Genomic DNA, 18,896 nt, shown 5'->3' on the forward strand with positions numbered 1-18,896 from the left:
TGCAATGCATGTAGAGTCCAGTGGCCTTATGAGCAGCTGCAGATGCCGGCCGCTCCTATTGATTCATCGACGTTGAATGCGAGGCAGGAGTAGACAGGTGGAGAGCCCGAGTCACATGGTTTGGGATATCACCTTCCAGGAGGAGTTCTAGCAGCTGGTACTACCATGGTTAGGCCCAGTCAGGCTCGGGGAAAGGCAGGTCCTTCGAGAGCCCAGAGAGGAGATGGTTCGGGATTGGTTGATGTCCAGTACAGGAGGCTTTCCAGGAGGATGAATGCGATGTATGAGTCGCAGAGTCGGTTTGCGCAGGAGCTCACCCAAGCACTTGGGACTGCGTTTAGAGGCCTTGGAGCTGACATCCAGTGGCCCGTTTATGGTGAGGATTCTGCTTATCCACCTCCTGACACTCCACCCTCTGAGGGTGATGATGATGATGATTCTTCTGAGTAGGTATACCCTGTGTTCCTTTCTATTATCTTCACTGGGGACAATGAAGATTTTAAGTTTGGGGGTGGTAGTTAAGGAACATATTTGTGTGTGTGTCATGTAGTTGCATTTTCATGTTAGTTTATTTCATATAGTTTCATAGCCATATAGTTTTTTATGTAGTTTTTTTTATAGCTTTATTTATCATATAGCTCATGCATATACCATGATCCCTTTGTGTTGCTTTACTGATTAATATGTGATATTGATGCGAGTGTAGTGATAGTGTTAGAGTAATGTTGAACCTTGTTAGGTTGGCATGCATGCTAGAAACACTTGTAATTTCACTAAGTCTTAGAGTATGCTTAAGGACTAGATTGTTGTCATGGTTTGATGGTTTTTGAGGTTAATCTATTGCTTATGCTTAGCATGCATGATAGGCTCTTAATGATAAAAGGAATGAAAAGATAAAAATTAGAATTCATTACTAGTCAGGGCTAGGAGTCAAATGGCTAGTAGCCGGCTCGTATTGTATACGAGTAGTCTAGGGTTGAGCAAGATGGAGCGAAACACACTTGCTCAGAAATTGAAAAAAAAGAGAAAAAAAAAGAGAGGAAAAAAGAAAAGAAAGAAAAAAAATGGTTTAATGCATAATTGATCACGAGGGAGCTCTTTGGTATTCGAGTTATTAAGTTCTTAGGGGACTTTGTGCCTAGTGACCTAAGGCTTTTATAGTCTGGGATCCGCTAACCTAACGCTCGCTAAATGGGTACCATTGCATAAGTCTTTTATGGACCTCACTCATTGCACGATCAAATTAGCATTTGTTTTATGTGTTGAATAAAAGCATGATTTCGTAATAAACTCCAATAATTTTGAAGTGTTATAAGTCATTTTGTGTCTAGAATATATTCTTCGTATAAGCTTGTGATTGCCTTGAGGATAATTGAGTTATGGTGATTGATCTAGTTTTGAAGCAGATATGTTAAGCATTCGCACACACCACGTTTCTAGTTGTATGTTAGCTTGCGTGATTTGATTGATCTTTAGTCGCCTAATTACATTTGTTGATATGTCATGTGTTGGTTGGTTTAGTCATCGCGATGGGGATCGCTGCATTCATATAGTTTGCATTCATGCATGTTTTATTCTGAGTTTGAGTCTGTGACGCTTGAGGACAAGCATCGATTCAAGTTTGGGGGTGTGATAAGTGGCATTTTATACCACTTAGAGCATCTCATAACGGCTTGAATTGGTGTCTTCAACTCGAGTATTTTGTGTATTTGACGTGTTTTCGAGTGTTTTTGCATTTGAGAGTATAACTTGCTTAGATAGGTGGATTTCATCAAAATAAGCTTAAAGAAGTGCTTGGAATCAGTCCCGGGTTGATGTGCGAGGAATTCAGCAAAAACAGAAGCAAAATATTATTTTTTCCAGAAGAGATGCAGGCGCCCGCCTGATGGGAGCAGGCGACCGCCTGGTAGCAGGCGCCCGCCTGGAAGACGGAGGCGGCCGCCTGGGTGCGTATTTTCAGAATCTGGATTTTATAATTCTATTGCGATTGGACTTCTGTTAGCGCTGGTTCTTTTGGGTTATTATATAAACCTTTTGGGAAGATGTTTTCTTCACAAAAGATAATTGAGAGCGAAGGCAAGAAGATCTAGAAGACCGTTTTAGCCCGCAATAACGAAGAAGAGGAAGCATATGTTTATCTTGTGATTCTTTTAATTCGATATAACAGGGGATGCTAGTTTTCTTTATGCTTTGAACCTTTATACTCTTGTAACATACTTCATTACTTATTAAGTATTTTTATTTGTTTATATCATTGTGTTATTATCATACTTTCATATGAACCCATGGTGACGATGAGTTCTATTATGGGCTAATCGTGATCATGGGATCATAGTGGATTTACTATGGATTTCTTTAAGTTAATTGTTTAATACCTTAGTATGTGGTGATTGTATGATATCTAGCATAGGTTGTGCTTATTCATCTTATGTGCATCGCGAATATGTAAGATAGCCTGTTAATCTCTTGTGAAGCGACAGTGAATCTTGAGATTTAGAACTTGCCATGCTAGCATAGGTTCGTGTATTGTATGCATGATTAATGGGTAACTCTAACCGTTTTACTTGCCCTGTATAATCATAATGAATAATTTATGCTTAAATCATTATGTTGTCAAATTCTGTAGACATATAGGGTCTCAACATAACTGATGCCTATTCAACTTCTATCTTAATTGTGGATGCTTGGTAGAATGATATTCGTACAACGAAAGTTGGCGTTTATCAGTTCCGTGTTGTTCGATTAATATCATCACCATTACATGCTAGGGGTAATAACAATAACTATTGAATGAAGTAGATGAAGTTATGATCTCATGTGTGTTTAATATTGTTAATTCAAGTGTTTAATTCCCGTAGTTATTATTAGTTAACCAATCTTAATTTTTATTGTCTTGACATTGAAGAATAATCATACATTGGTGAGTAAGTGTTAATTAGATATAATTAATCAGAGTTTATGTGGGAACGAACTAGAAACCATTCTATATTACTTGCGAACACTTATACTTGCGTGATTTATTTAGCGCATGCTTTGTGCCTAACACTTCTCCTCGTCGCTACCTGAAAGGTCAGATGCAATAATAATAGGCAGAGTAGATGCATCACCTAAAAACGCATACCTCAAATGTTCAGGTAAAGGCTTAAGCTCAAGAGTAGGTGTTTCCTCAATAGACGGCTTGAGGCGCTTAGGAGCTTTATTCAACTCCTCCATTCCCAGAGATTCAAAAGGCATATCAATCTTCCTCTTCCAGGGAGAAACATTCAGAAATTGTAACTGCTCATCCCCTTCATCATCTTCACTATCAAAATTCTCCAATAAGGCTTTCTCTAAGGCATTGGACCTTAGCAATTGATCGAGTTCTGAAGTGACCACAGAATCAACCAACTCCACTTTTAAGCACTCCTCATTTTCTATAGGGAATTTCATGGCATTGAACAAATTAAAAGTTACATCCTTATCCATCACTTGCATGGTGAACTCACCCTTCTGCACATCTATCAAGGTTCAGCCAGTAGCCAAGAAAGGTCTTCCCAAGATTATGGGAATCTTCTTATCCTCCTCGAAATCAAGAATTACAAAATTAGCAGGGAAGATGAGTCTATCCACCTTGATCAAGATATCCTCCACAATACCTCGTGGATATGTAATAGAACGGTCGGCCAGTCATATAAGTAGGCTTTGGATTAGACAAGTTCAAATTCTTGAAGATTGACAAGGGCATCAGATTGATGCTAGCTCCCAAGTCACATAGACACTTGTCAAACGACATATTTCCAGTGGTACATGAAATAGTGAAGCTTCCAGGATCTTTAAGCTTCGGAGGCAACTTCTGTTGCAGCACAACACTGCATTCCTCCGTGAGAGCAACGGTCTCTAAGTCATCAAGCTTCACCTTCCTAGAGAGAATACCTTTCATAAACTTCGCATAACTAGGCATTTGTTCAAGAGTTTCAGCGAAAGTTATGTTGGTGTGAAGTTTCTTGAACACCTCCAAAAACTTCTCAAACTGTTTATCCGGCTTTTTCTTCTGCAGCCTCTTAGGAAAAGGAGGTGGAGGATAGATCTGTTTCTCCCCTGTATTACCCTCATGAGGAGTGTGCTCAACAGTAGTTTTCCTTGGTTCCAATTCTGCTTTCTTCTGTACTTCTTTTTCTTCAGCCTCAACTTCAGATTCTGGAGTCTTAGCTTTTGCAGGATTCGCAACCTTACCAGACCTCAATGTAATTTCCTTAACATGCTCCTTAGCTTCCTTCTTGCCTGACACTTCAGTATCGCTTGGGAGAGTGCCAGGTTGACGATTCAGTAATGCATTAGCAATTTGCCCAATCTGATTCTCCAAGGTCTTGATAGACATATTTTAGCTCTTGCACATGAGCTTCAACTCCTTCAATTCAGATTTTTTATTAGCTTGCGGTAGCTACTGAAGTTGAAGTTGTTGCCTAGGGGCATATTACGGTTGCTGAAAACCAGGAGGGTTATACTGCTTTGTTGTGTATGGCTGATAAGATTGTTGCACCGCATTCTGATTATTACTCCAACTGAAGTTATGATGATTGCGGTTATTTGGATGATAAGTGGCTGGAGTTTGTTGCTGTGATCTCGGAAAGTTGCTCACAAACTGAGCTGATTCGCTAGAAATAACGCACTGCTCAGTTTCATGCACCCCTGCACAAAGCTCACAAACACTAGTGATTTGATTAACTCCATAATTCGCCAAAGAGTCCACTTTCATTGTCAAAGCTTGAAGTTGAGCAGTTATAGACGTAGTTGTATCCACTTCCAGAATTCCTTCTACCTTGCCTTGCAACATTCTTTGCATAGGATTCTTGTATTCATTAGCTGCCATGAGCTCAATCAACTCATAAGCTTCATTATAGCTTTTGGCCCATAAGGCTCCACCAGACGCTGTATCGAGCATAGGTCTAGACTGAGCGCCCAAACCATTGTAAAAATAGTTTATAATCATCCAATCAGGCATGGCATGATGTGGGCACTTCCTTAGCATCTCCTTATATAGATCCCAAGCCTCATACAGAGATTCTCCAGTTTGCTGAGCAAACTGAGTAAGAGCATTCTTGATTGCAGCAGTCTTCACCATATGAAAGAATTTAGTGAGAAACTTTTGAGCAAGCTCCTCCCATTTGGTTATAGACCCTGGTGGTAGAGAATGTAACCAACACTTTGCTTTATCCCTCAGAGAGAATGGGAAGAGTCGCATCTTGATAGCATCTTCAGTCACCCCATTGAACTTGAAAGTGTCACAGATCTCGATGAAATCCCTGATGTGCATGTTGGGTTCTTTTGTAGGAGAACCCCCAAACTGAACTGAGTTCTGTATCGTCTGAATCGTGCTCGACTTGATCTCAAAAGTGTTAGCCGAGATGGCTGGTCTGATGATGCTCGACTGAATATCATCGATCTTAGGATGAGAATAGTCCATTAGAGCCTTAGGATTTTCAGCTTGATCTCCCATCACTATTAGAGCTGGTTCCTCGACTTTCTCTTATTCTTTTTCTACTTTCTCTTCATCCTCAAAAACTTCCCTTCGAATCACTACAGTTTCTTCCTCGGCTTGATCCAGATTTCTTTTACGAGCCCGCGAACACGTATGCATATATGCTCGCTAGAGTACCTGAAACACGATAAGGAAAAGAGTAGGTAAGTAACAATGTCCGAGTCAATGAACTTTAACGATCACTGATGACAAACACATAAACTAAAAGTTAACACTGTCTCCCCGGAAATGGCGCCAAAAACTTGTTAGTCGCTAATCACACACTTAAATTCACGCAGATATACGCGTTCACAAGTAGTATAAGATATAAATCAGATTCGTTCCCACAGAGACTGGTTTAGGTTAACTTTGTGATTTATGCATTTATGCAACAATGATATGGCTATTATTCAATGCTAAGACGAATAACAATTTGGGTTTTGATTATACTATGATTAACTATTGAGAATTATACTAGAGAACATTAACTAAAGAGAGGAAAGAGAGTTAAATAACATATGACACAAACATGGGATTCTAACTTCATTAAGTACTTCATTCAATAGCCTTTTCGTTCTTAACCTTAGCATGTAATGGTGATGACACTAATCAGATAACACGAAATTGATAAATGCCAACTTTCGTTGTACGAATACCATACTACCAGACATCCACAAAAGAGATAGAAGCTGAATAGACGCCAATTATATTGAGACCCTATATGTCTATAGAATTTGACAATATAACGGTTTAATGCACAAGTTATCTATTGCGATTACATAGGGCAAGCAAGATGGTTAAAATTACCTATGAAACATTCATAATAATAACACATGAACCTATACTACCATGACAAGTTCTAAATCCTTAAATTCACTTCCGCTTTATTAAGAATTAACATGCTATCTTATAAGTTCGCGACGCTCATAAGACGAATAAGCACAACCAATACTAGGTTATCATATAATCACCACATACTAAGGCATCAAAACAAATCAACTAAAGAAATCCATAAGTAAATCTGCTAGAACCCCACGATAACGATTAGCCCATAATCGGACTCATCATCAACGTGGGTTCCGATGAAAGCATGGTATAATAAACGTAGTCTTTATAAACAAATAATAAACCAAGTACGAAATCCAGAGTATTAGGTTCAACAAAACAAGAAACGAGCATGTTATTTTATTGTGAATAAAAGCATGAATCCATATAAAACTCCAAAATAAGAATTGAAGTGTTATAAGTTATTTTGAGTCTAGATTTTATTTTATTTATAACCTTGCTATTTCTTTGATGAGTAGTGAGTCATGATTATTGATCTAGTTGCGATAGTATATCTGTAAGCAGTTGCACACACACACGTCTCTGGTTTGTAGGTTGATTTGTGAGGTTTGATTGATCTTTATGCGAATAACTGTATTTGTTGAGATGTTGCTTGTTTATTGGTTAAGTTATTCTATTGGGGATCGTTGCATTCATTTAGTTGCATTCATGCATTTTTATTTCTTATTCTTTGAGTCTGTTTATGCTTGAGGACAAGCATCAATTCAAGTTTGGGGTATTTTGAGTGGCATTTTTGACACTTTATAACGCTCCATAATGCTTTGAATTGGTGTATTTGTACTCGAGTTGTTGGTGTTTTTACATGTTTTTGTAGTGTTTTTGCATTGCAGGCATTTTCCAGGTAATCAGGTAAATTAGCATGGTTGTAGTGCTAATTTGGTGTTTGGATGGTGTTGGAATAAAGGCTCGTAAAAAGACCGGTTCAAATCAGCAAGGAGAAAAAAATAAATCAGAATTTTATTCAGGAGGACGGCGCGCCCGCGCTGAAGTAGCGTGCGGCCGCGCCCAATGAGCAGAAACTCAACGCGCCCGCGCTGGTCTAGCGCGCGGCCGCGCCAGGTCGGGGTAGCAGAATCCTGTTTCCATTGGGATTTTGAGAGTTTGAAACCCTGGTCAATTCTACATCATATATATATATATATAAAGACGTTTTTCATAGGAGAGACGTAACAGAGCTTAAGGAGAAGACGACAAGAAGACCTATAGTACAATTCAATGAAGGCGAAGAAGATCTAGTTTATTCTTTTGAATCTTTGTTCTAAGTTGTAACCTTGGATGCTCGTTTCTTGTTTTGTTGAACCTAATACTCTGGATTTCGTACTTGATTTATTATTTGTTTATAAAGACTACGTTTATTATACCATAATTTTATCGGAACCCACGTTGATGATGAGTCCGATTATGGGCTAATCATTATCGTGGGGTTCTAGCGGATTTACTTATGAATTTTTTTAGTTGATTTGTTTCGATGCCTTAGTGTGTGGTGATTGTATGATAACCTAGTATTGGTTGTGCTTATTCGTCTTATGAGCGTCGCGAACTTATAAGATAGCGTGTTAATTCTTAATGAAGCAAAAGTGAATTTAAGGATTTAGAACTTGCCATGCTAGCATAGGTTCATGTGTTATTGTTATGCAAGATTCGTAGGTAATTTTAACCATCTTGCTTGCCCTATGTAATCCCAAAAGATAACTTGTGCATTAAACCGTTATGTTGTCAAATTCTATAGACATATAGGGTCTCAATATAATTGGTGTCTATTCAGCTTCTATCTCTTTTGTGGATGTCTGGTAGTATGGTATCCGTACAACGAAAGTTGGCGTTTATCGATTTTGTGTTATCTGATTAGTGTCATCACCATTACATACTAAGGTTAAGAATGAAAAGGGTATTGAATGAAGTACTCAATGAAGTTAGAATCCCATGTTTGTGTCATATATTATTCAACTCTCTTTACTCTCTTTAGTTAATGTTCTCTAGTATAATTCTCAATAGTTAATCATAGTATAATCAAAACCCAAATTGTTATTCGTCCTAGCATTGAATAATAGCCATATCATTGTTGTATAAGTGCATAAATCACAAAGTTAACCTAAACCAGTCTCTGTGGGAACGAATCTGATTTATATCTTATACTACTTGTGTACGCGTATACTTGTGTTAATTTTAGCGCGTGTTTAGCGACTAACAGTAAACCGCATTTAAGTGACAAACTCTGGCTCAGGAGGTATAATCATAAATTCTCCTCTCGTGGGATTCGAACCTGTGACCAAGAGAAAAGTTATCCCCTTTTTAAACAACCGACACAATTGTCATCCCTAAATAAATGGTTAGTTTAATTATTATTTATAGTTGTTTTGAATGTAGCTACCTGTGATATCCAACGTGTGAAATCTAAAGAGGATACCGTTATAGTGTGTATTGGATAAGACCAAATTTCTACTGACCACTCATTTATAATATACAGGTTCTCTTATCGACAATAATGGAAATTTAGTTACGAATGTTACACATCGTATTAAAGGATAATGAATTAAAAAGAGAGTTTTTACAAAAAATTTGGGTGATAAAAGTAGATCTTTGACGTTGAAAGACAAATTTATATGTTGGTAATTATACTTGCGTTGTTATATGACTTTGAGTGTTGGTCATTAAGAAACGACAAGAGATGCGGTTAAAAATAGCAAAAATACGTATTTTGTTATGAATGTATAGTCGTACAATGACGAATCAAATATTAAAAGATTGTTTTCAACGAGAATTAGGTATTGAGTCTATATAAAATAAGGGATGGTCGATTTCGTACGGTTATGTTTGAAGACGATGTACATCAGTTACAGTTAGAGAAGTTAAAGATATATCAGTTGGAGGCAGGAGAAATAAAGGTTGACCACGTAGGTCAATATCACTACACCATATTTGACCTATAGCAACACCAAAAAAATTGTTAAAATGACCAAAAACTGTTACCTAAAGCCAAAAAACAGGATATGGTTACATTTTTTGAAATTTTAAGGGTGTTAGATTTGCCCCTGTTACAATAGGTGTCTACGGTTACACTTTTTGAAATTCTGATAACAACTCTCAATGTGTTACCATAGAGTACCTATAGTTACATTTTCTATTTCTATGGTAACAAGTTGAAGGTGTAACTACAGTTCTGTTGTAACACACCTTACCCTTTAGTAACACCAAAAATATGTTAGAATAGACTCTTTTGTAACACCATATTTGCTATTGTAACACTCAATTCAATCTTTTGGTAACACTTTTATATCTTATTGTAACATTCTTTTTTAACACACTGGTATTTATTGTAAGACTTTTTCCAATTTTTACTAACATAAATATATCAATTATATATTAGTCGGTCACACTTGGAACACTAAAAACTTGAATACATTTAACTTAAAAACTCAAATTAAAGTTCAAATTCAACACAATACAAAATTCCAAGTCATATATGTGGGAGAAGTTTTATACACACCAATAATGTTTATGAAATACAAATCAATTCCAATATAGATAGTACATTTTCCAGCAGCAACTAGCATGACGATGTCCATAGATACACCTGGTTGCCACTTGTAGCCCCTGCAAGCATCCCAAACTTGTGAGGATGCACATTAAAGAGACATGGAATAGTAGTCATCTCTGAGCTAGTTATTGTGCCGATGCATCTCTTCTCAGCTGTAAATATAACGTCAACTCCTCTTTTCATATTGCCTATAAAGACATATGAATATTGATGTTGATCTATGATTCTGGTATATGCATCAACTCAAGTTTTCAATTTTAGTGCTCTCACCTGGTTTAGAGCTGGTTGTAGATTTAGAGAAAACATCAACTATAGTCATAATAAGTGGAATGCATCAATATGTACTGGAATGAGTAACCTATACGAGTTTTTTTTTAATTTGATCTAACTCAAGAAGTGTCCTATTGTTAATCACAACATACTTATATAGTTAAAGTAGTCATTATATGAAAAGTACAAATACTTAAAGCTCCAATTAACAAAATGCATATCGTATCTAATGAAGTCTGTTTGTACCATTTTATAATTCATAAACTTAAACTAGATATGGTCCTACCATCCATTACCTAAACAATTGTCTTTGTTTTATTCATGACAAAAGACGAACAATCAACATCATAATAGTTTTACAATTCAGACATTCCTACCATCATAACTCTCGAGAAAATTCCGTCTTCTTCCCCAAGTTCTCTCTAGAATCTATCTTCTTCTATAAAATATCTCTGCATCTCAATTATTAATCTAAACCTCTGTTAAAACTTCTATCATTTATATGCATTATATCTCTATTAAACTATTAACCATGAATCCTATTAGCAGAATGTAAAGACTGCTAAAGGAAATCTAACATCCTTCACTTAAGCCTGATTTTGAAAATGATGTGTTCTTATCACATTTTTGTTCAATTATTTTGCAATGTACTATATAACATAAGAATTCTACAAGACGACATCCATGGGAAAAACTCACATGTTTATCATTTTTGGCTAATACTTCTATGTTGACGTACAAACAAATTTTTTCTGTAATGATTTTCCCACTTTCTAAAAATTAGTAAGTTACAGTAATGGGACCAAATTATCCTTCCTATTTTCTGCTATTAAGGATTAAGAAAGTAGTTGAACAGGGCTTTCTATGTTGATTATGTATATAATTAGTCAAATATATATTTAATTGAAACAATGATTGTAATAATGCAAAAAAAACAGGAAACGTCCCTCCCAAGCAATACCTAAATTTTGAGGACTGAAATATAAAAAAGACTATGATATTGCACGAAGGTAGAACTCAGAAATTGGTAAATAATGTTAATTACACATAACACATAAATGATTTTGAGTAGTATATAAATAATGAATACCTGAAATTAATGAAGCAGCGAGAAGTCAAATGTTACAAGCGTGAAAAAAGGAGGAGAGTCTCTTGTAAAACATGTAGTGAAGAGTTGAGGAAACAAGATCTTGTACATAAATTAAATGAGTTTGATTTTACCAGTAAGTTTACATTATTGTAAAGTAAGAGGCGGCTCTGTATATCCATTACAATCACATCCATCTTACTTGTTTCAAATTACCTTCTAGATAGTTAAACTCTAACACTCAAAAAATTGTACAAGATTTCATAAAGAATTTATTGGAAATAGAAATCAAAAGGCCAACCCCACTACTTAAATTTTATGTTTCACTTGACCAGATTTTTCGATATTAACAATGCCGCATTGGCAAAATATATACTTCAATCTGATTAAAGACAATAGCATAATTCATACAAACACAAAGATAAAAAGAAAAAAGAAAAATAAGCATATGACCATAATATTAAACATAAGTTCCATTATCAAAATTTATCCTCAAATCCTGATCAACTCATTTCCTTAAAACTTAATAGTTGTGTGTGTGTGTGTGTTAAACACTCCAGTGTTTTTACGAGAGAAGAAAGGAATTGTTTACATAAAAAATTTACCAAAACTGTGCAAGTAGTTTCCCTTTCTGGAATTTAAACAGGAACCGGGTACAAAAAATACCTAGTAGTAATACCAATATGATTATTATATATTCACTAGTCACGATTCAGATTCAGATACTAGTAGTTTCCTTAAAAACATAATATGGTTAAACTTTCAGGACAATCACGGCAGAGCATTAAGTGAAATTTAACCTGGATTTCCAAACAAATTAACAAAATAGAAACAATATATTTTTACACACCTTTCAGCCTTCACACGAATTATATGTTGACTTCTTCGTCCCGCTTCCTTTTTTGTTAACATCATGCATGATGTTATCTACCAAAAAAGTGTGACAGTGTATCAATTTTTACAAACCATATATGGGTCAAGAGTTGAGGCAAATCTAATCGACGGAAAAAATTAACAAAAAAAGCAAGTCATTTGGACGGTTTTGAGGATATCACAAACTTGAGCAAGAATGCAAAAAAATTATACAAGAGACTATATTCGTACATGTATAATGTAACCTCAAACTTTATTATGATTTTAGAAATTGGATATCGGGTTTATTTGATTAATTCTATCACAAGATTAATATAAATCCAAACTGCACACCATGAACATTTAAATATACACTCTAATTCTACTTTACAACCAATAGATTTGGCACCATTTTACTACAGTATATTTCACTTCATAATTTCACATGTATGGCGTCTAGAAAGAGACGATATCATTTTTTCAGTCCTACAACTGACATGTGTGTCAGTGTGCATATATGTAGTGCAGTTCCCTCTAAAAACCAAATACATGCTCATGCACGTGTATTCTAGTTCCACTTCAAAGCCAGCAGGTTTACCCCATATACACCCAAGTGCCTCCCCTGAACAAATGGTTACATCAGTACTATATAGCTTTAGAAAGACGAAACCGGTAAACCTTAAACAGTTAGACCTAAACCCAATAAACAGTTTTTGGTTGGTCATATATGTGTTGGAAACCACGGACTTAGGGTGTTACTATGTTTTACGATAAAGATTACGAAAAGAGGATTACCTTGTTAATGGTTGATTCCACGCTCTTCTATTGTATTCCCAAATTCCCTTGAGCGAAGTGTGGCCTCCGTCTTCTCAAGTTATCATCTCTTCTTGCTCCTTGGTGGCTACAATATGTTTTCACACAATCCCAAGTAAGAAGAGAATAAGAATATATATAGGCTATAATAGGGACCATGGATAATTAGGTTGGGCCTTCTAATTACATCTTGAGCCTAGCCCATTGTAATTAAATATTAATTCAATCCACTAAAGAATTAATATTTGAACTACCTTTCCTAATACCGTAATTTAATTAATTCGGTTCCAATATTATTTACTTATTAAATTCCCCATGTTTAAAATATCATATGTCCATTAATTAAATAAATTACTGATAATTTATTTAATTAATATCTTTTATCCTTGATCATCCACTCAACCTTTATTTAATTATGCCAGAATAAATTCCACCTGCAGGGTTTCACATAATTAAATCTTTTTGAGCTTTCAAGGGGACATCATTAACCTGAATATTATCAGGACATGGATTCCTTCAATAAATAATATCCACCATGTATATAATTCCATCACCCAAAATATAATGATATAATTCAAAAGAATTATTTCATATATAAATCAAAGCATGTAAATAATATACACGTGTCAATTACTATTTCCGGATTAAGAACCTAAGCATTAATAATAACATAGAATCTTAGTTCTCCTTCTTAATCAGTATTAAGGGAACAATTCTAAATTTGATCCTGTTCAATATACAAAAAGTATAATAATATTATTTATTAGTCAATATAAACTAATCTAAATAATACTACAGCCATACCAGTGGATTGTCCAACACCACCTGTGCTGTGAACCTTATTATATTATATAACCGTATTTAATAATCTAATATTCTGTATCCCATATGATACTAGATTGTTCACAATATATAATATTAGACAACATGTAAACATTCAAATGATTCTCAAATAAACTGTCCAGAAATAAATGTACATACTTCAAATAAATATTTTCAGTATACACTAACAATCTCCCACTTATACTCAAAATATTCTATGTGTACATCAGTGTTTATTTAATCCACTATTACATAAAAATCTATGTGTCCATCCATCTGACTCATATCGCTTCCACATGCTTGTCAAAAACCTTGGTTGGCAAGCTCTTTGTGAAAGGATCTGCTCGGTTGTCTTCTGATGATATGTGAGCCACAACTATATCCCCTCGCTTTACGATTCTTCGTATGAGATGATACTTACGTTTAATATGTTTAGCTACTTTGTGGTCTCGCTGTTCCTTTGAATTTTCCACAGCACCAGTGTTATCACAATACACCGTCAAGCTCCTAGGCAAATTAGGTACCACATTTAAGTCCAAAAGGAAGTTCCTGAACCATACAGCCTCCTTGGTAGCCTCAGAGGCCGCCACGTACTCGGCCTCCATGGTGGAGTCTGCAATGCATTTCTGCTTTACACTCCTCCATATAACGGCTCCACCTCCCAAAGTAAAAACATATCCCGAGGTTGATTTCCTCTTATCCCTATCTGATTGGAAATCTGAATTAGTATATCCCAAAGGAAATATATCTGAGGCCTTGTAAATTAACATATACTCCTTAGTCCTTCTCAGGTACTTGAGTATAGTTTTTACTGCACTCCAATGTTCCTGACCTGGGTTCGACTGATATCTACTAACCATGCCTACAGCAAAGCAGATGTCAGGCCTCGTACATAACATAGCATACATTAAGCTTCCACATGCTGAAGCATAAGGAACTGCTTTCATGCTCTCTATATCCTTAGGTGTCGAAGGACACTGCTTCTTAGATAGAGCAACTCCATGCTTAAAAGGTAAAAAACCTTTCTTGGAGTTCTGCATGTTAAAACGAGCTAATACTTCATCAATGTAGGGCTCTTGAGATAAAGCCAACATCCTTTTCTTGCGATCCCTTATTACTTTGATCCCAAGGATGTATGCCGCTTCACCTAAGTCCTTCATGTCAAATTGTTTGAACAACCTTGCCTTTACTGATGACAACATCTCAACATTGTTTCCAATGAGTAAAATATCATCTACATATAGTACTAGAAAAACCACTGCATTACCTTCACTTCTCTTATACACGCACGATTCGCTTGGACTTTGATCAAATCCATATGACTGGACTGCCTGATCAAAATGAATATTCCAGTCTCTAGAAGCTTGTTTAAGTCCATAAATAGACCTCTTAAGCTTACATACCAGATGCTCTTGGCCTTCCTTAATGAATCCTTTTGGTTGCTGCATATAGATGGTTTCTTCAAGACTTCCATTAAGAAAAGTTGTCTTGACATCCATTTGCCAAATCTCATAATCGAGATGAGCTACTATAGATAAAAGAATACGGATTGACTTAAGCATGACTACCGGTGAAAAGGTTTCCTCATAATCGATACTTTCTTTCTGAGTATACCCTCTCACAACAAGTCTTGCTTTCCAGGCTTTCACCTTTTTATCTAATCCCCTCTTTTTCTTGTAGATCCACTTACATCCAATAGGTTTTATACCTTTGGGTGGTTCCACGAGCTGCCAGACCTGATTAGAATACATTGATTCTATCTCAGATTCCATCGCCTTTTGCCAAAGATCTGCATCTTTGTCTTGTGCTGCCTCTTCGTATATACGAGGATCATCATCATGTTCACCAGAGACCAAGTCTGAAGACTCTCCCAAAAACATGAATCTATCAGGCTGTTGAACAACCCTCCCACTACGACGAGGCACTGGTGCGGTATTAGTGACAGGTTTTACATTATGTTGTGGTTGTTCTACTTGTACTACAGCTTCATGGGTATTATTTGTTCCTCCCACTAGTTCCTCTTAAATGACACTACTCATGGGTTTGTGATTCATTATATATTCCTCCTCTAAGAATCTTGCATTGGTGCTAACAATGACATCCCGATTCTTCGGACTATAAAATAAATATCCTTTCGTTCCCATGGGGTAGCCTACAAACAACCTTACTTCTGTATGAGATTCTAACTTAGTCGCGTTCTTGTTCAGCACATGTGCTGGACAACCCCATATTCGAATATGTCTTAGACTCGGTTTATCCCCGGTCCACAATTCTAAGGGGGTCTTAGGAACCGACTTAAAAGGTACTAAGTTCAGAAGATAAGTTGTTGTCTCTAAGGCATGTCCCCAAAACGACTTGGGTAAATCCGAATAACTCATCATCGATCTAACACTCTCTAAAAGAGTCTGGTTCCTTCTCTCTGCTACACCGTTCTGCTGGGGTGTGCCTGGTGCAGTTAACTGGGATTCTATCCCATTTTCTGATAAATATTCCCTAAATTCTCCAAGCAAGTATTCGCCACCACGATGTGATCGTAGTGACTTGATACTTTTATTAAGTCGCTTCTCCGTTTTAGCTTTGTACTCTTTGAACTTATCAAATCACTCAGACTTACGGCGCAACAAATAAACGTACCCATGTCTAGAATAATCATCAATAAAAGTGACGAAATATTCATAACCACCTCTTTCTTGGATATTCATGGGTCCACATAAATCAGAGTGAACCAATTCTAATACTTGTTTGGCTCTATTCCCCTTTGCCTTGAAAGGCCTATTAGTCATTTTACCTTCCAAGCAGGATTCACAAACTGGAAATGGCTCCACTGCCAATGAGCTTAAAGGCCCGTCTACTACCAGTCTTTGAATCCTCCTCAAGTTAATATGACCTAATCTCAAGTGCCAAAGATATGTTTGGTTCAAACTAGAAGGTTCCTTTCTTTTAGTAGAGTTAGAAGATGTGTTGTTCAATTCCCTAAATTGCAGTTGCAGTGCAGGTTGACTAGGATTAATTATATATAAATTGTCTTGCAATGTACCAAAACATATAATTCGTTTATTCATCATAATAGAAACATTATGATCCAAACAAACATTATAACCATCCAAAGCAAGTTTAGAAACCGAAATTAAATTCCTTCTAAAAGAAGGTACATAAAGACAATTGTTCAAAACCAAAATCCTATCAGAACCAAAAGATAAATGAATAACTCCTACTGCAACTACTGCTACTTTCGTAGCATCTCCCATGAACACGTATATCTCACCATCTCTAAGCATTCTGGATAGTTGGAACCCCTGCATAGAATTATAAACATGATCAGTGGCTCCTGTATCTACACACCAAGTGCTCGTAGATATAGCCGCTATAAATGTTTCTGTAACTAGAGAAAGAGACATACCAGTATTGTTTGTCTTCTTAGGAAGAGGACAATCCTGTTTCCAGTGACCTGACTGTTTGCATCTGAAGCACTTTCCCTTAGGCTTTTTCACACCACCCTGAACTCCCACTGCCTTCACAGCTTTCTGTGTCTGGGCCTTTTTCTTCTTCTTAATACCTTTTGGCTTATAGGAAGAACCTTTCTCAGCCACATTCACTTGAACACTCTGCCGAAATAATCCTTCAGCTGCCTGAAGTTCTGTCAGCAGTTCCGCGAGACTATACTGCCTCTTGTTCATGTTGTAATTCAAGCAGAACTGCTCAAAACTCTTGGACAAGCTCATAAAGATAATGTCAATCTGGGTTTCCCCGTCAAGTTCAGCACCAAGGAACTCTATCTCATTCAGATGCGACATCATCTTGAGAACATGATCCCTTACAGGTGTGCCTTCAGCCATCTGAGTGTTCATTAAAGCCTTCATGGCTACTTGCCTAGCAGCCCTATTCTGATCTCCAAAAAGTTCCTTGAGATTAAAGAGCATATCCGAAGCAGTGGCCATAGACTGATGCTGATGCTGCAAAACACCCGACATTGCTGCCAGAATGTAACATCGCGACATCTCATCAGCCTTAATCCACCGTTTATAATACTCTTTCTCATCTTCAGGAGCATCAGCAGCAGGCTGTTCAGGCTTGGGTTCATAAGTGCAAAACTTGTACTCCTCAGCAGTCAACACAATGTCCAAATTTCGTTTCCATTCAATATAGTTAGGTCCGGTAAGTTTGTTATCCTTAAGTATGGTGAATAGTGGATTAAAGCCCATTTTATCCTGAGAATCATGCATAAAAACATCACATAAATAAGGGTGCATTAATTATTAAGATCTAAATTATTAAAATTTAATGCACTAACATCTAAACACCATAAGCTTCTGGTACGCCACGATGTGTGACATGTATACCACCTAATTTTGTTTAAATGTTACTTCGGTCCTATTACTAAACAATATGCCACGTTGGGGTGGACTATATTATTTTTCATAGCTAAGTGTATACCATCATCAAATCTTAAATTATTCGAAAACTATGGAACTTGGTACGCCACGATGGGTGGCGTGTATACCTTCCAATATTCGTAATTTTACCTTGAATAGAATACTTCAATTCAATATTCATCAATGGTTTGATTTCCAGGTAGTGGAGGAGTCACATCGGTCTCGCTTAAAACCCACAGCCTTACAAGTTCGATGAACCCATTTTTGACAAAATCGCCCCAAATCAGAAATAAAGAAAATCCGTATTTATTCCTTTCAAAATTATTTAATTTAAGAAGTTTGTTCTAGTAATTTCTATAACATTCTAGACACCATAAATTACATGCCACGATGGGTGACGTATATATAATTTATATTCGTCTTTATGTTAAATTACCTACAACCAACAATGGAGACCATGGGATTTAATTTCATATTAATTCCCTCTCCCACTTAGAATTTTTTTTTAATTAAAATTGAGGAATTTTAAAATTAAATGGGGCCCTATGTTGTTATAATTATGTCTAATCATGCATTCAAAATACACACATAATTTTAGCAACATATAACATTTAATTAAAGCAATAAATAAATTTTATGTCCATGTCGTCCTAATTAAGTTAAACATGCAATTTTAAAAGAATTACACACATAATTAACGACACACATAATCAATAAATTAAAGCAATAATTAAAATTTAATGGAAAAAATTAAAATAAATTTTCCACTATTATGGCCCTTGAAAAAAAATCCAGCTC

The 18,896-nt window shown here is 36.2% G+C and overlaps 1 non-coding gene across 1 annotated transcript; it reads left to right on the forward strand.

Moving 5' to 3' along the window:
* The first annotated feature begins 4,979 nt into the window (after positions 1–4,979).
* Positions 4,980–5,086, forward strand: LOC141688426 (small nucleolar RNA R71). The gene has a single exon (XR_012561869.1). It is a non-coding gene; the product is annotated as a small nucleolar RNA R71 (small nucleolar RNA).
* The last annotated feature ends 13,810 nt before the right edge of the window (positions 5,087–18,896 follow it).

The sequence above is a fragment of the Apium graveolens genome, chromosome 9, assembly GCF_009905375.1.
Source record: "Apium graveolens cultivar Ventura chromosome 9, ASM990537v1, whole genome shotgun sequence".
Taxonomy (NCBI): Eukaryota; Viridiplantae; Streptophyta; class Magnoliopsida; order Apiales; family Apiaceae; genus Apium; species Apium graveolens.